At 43.2% G+C, this 1,559-nt stretch overlaps 1 non-coding gene across 1 annotated transcript; it reads right to left on the reverse strand.

Annotated features, from left to right (window-relative positions):
- Nucleotides 1-310: 310 nt before the first annotated feature.
- Nucleotides 311-392, reverse strand: trnal-aag (transfer RNA leucine (anticodon AAG)). The gene has a single exon. It is a non-coding gene; the product is annotated as a tRNA-Leu (tRNA).
- Between the last annotated feature and the right edge of the window lie 1,167 nt (nucleotides 393-1,559).

The following is a 1,559-nucleotide window of genomic DNA, read 5'->3' on the forward strand; positions in this document are numbered from 1 at the left end:
CCACTGGAATTCCGACCAGTTCGCTGAAACTTTCAAGAAACCGGAGAGATGGCGTTACAGAAAGAAGAGAGGATACTTACAGTTGTTAAACGCTCTTACACACACTATGTTCGATAAATAGAGGCCAAGACTTTCATGTGTCCTCTGCAGCCCCGCCCAATCTGCACTGTTCTGTGACTCCGCAGTTTTATCAATGACCCAAATACCAATACTGAATAGTCACCACGATGAGTTATGGTTCTTACATTGTATACTGCAAAACATTCTGGAATTCACTTAAGTACTGCAACCATAATATGTATACATAATATGGCAGTGGTGGGATTCGAACCCACGCCTCCTTAGAGACTGGAGCCTTAATCCAGCGCCTTAGACCGCTCGGCCACACTACCACATATTTTTGTCCATTACCCCATTACGTGGATTGGTTGACTATATTAATAAAGAAGGTGTTATACCATATGCTCAAACAGTATGCTTTGAACATTCTCCCACATACCTGTTTGACACTTGAAGCACTTCCCATTTCTCAACTCTTCCAATATTTCGTTGGAGCAGACCGGCGAAAACAATGGGACAGTGTTGCCTTTACAGTCTGCCGGGAATCCAACACCGATATTCCAGATGTCAGTGCAAGGACGCTATCGCTATTTATCACCAATATTGTCAGTGTGCGCATGGACCATCAGGCCACCGGATACGAAGAATAACATCACGGTTATCTACCTATGTTGGCACGATCAGTGACCTTTTCAGGCCTACACCAAGACCGACAGAGATTTCATACAGGTGGATCAGTTCCAGCGTCCGCAGACGAACACTGCAAATTAGAACACACACGCTGACAACGGTTCTACGTATATCTACACTTAACGCTCTCTGAGAAATTTAAAGGCGTTCCAAAATACAATCGCAAGCTTTCAAAGCGAGCTGAAACATATTCTATGAATTTGTTTTTTTTTTCGATTAAGCAGTATTGCGATGTAATTGATGCGCAGCAGAAATTGTTTTGTCGGCACTCTTTTTCCAGTTGCCTTTTATAACCATATAACAATCACAGCACGGAAACAGGCCATCTCGGCTCTCCTAGTCCGTGCCGAACTCTTAATCTCATCTAGTCCCACCTACCCGCACTCAGCCCATAACCCTCCACTCCTTTCCTGTCCATATACCTATCCAATTTTACCTTAAATGACACAACTGAACTGGCCTCTACTACTTCTCCAGGAAGCTGATTCCACACAGCTATCACTCTCTGAGTAAAGAAATACCCCCTCGTGTTTCCCTTAAACTTTTGCCCCCTAACTCTCAAATCATGTCCTCTCGTTTGAATCTCCCCTACTTTCAATGGAAACAGCCTATTCACGTCAACTCTATCTATCCCTCTCAAAATTTTAAATACCTCGATCAAATCCCCCCTCAACCTTCTACGCTCCAATGAATGGAGACCTAACTTGTTCAGCCTTTCTCTGTAACTTAAGTGCTGAAACCCAGGTAACATCCTAGTAAATTGTCTCTGCACTCTCTCTAATTTATTGATATCTTTCCTATAATTCAGT

The sequence above is a fragment of the Hypanus sabinus genome, chromosome 6 (genome assembly GCF_030144855.1).
Source record: "Hypanus sabinus isolate sHypSab1 chromosome 6, sHypSab1.hap1, whole genome shotgun sequence".
Taxonomy (NCBI): Eukaryota; Metazoa; Chordata; class Chondrichthyes; order Myliobatiformes; family Dasyatidae; genus Hypanus; species Hypanus sabinus.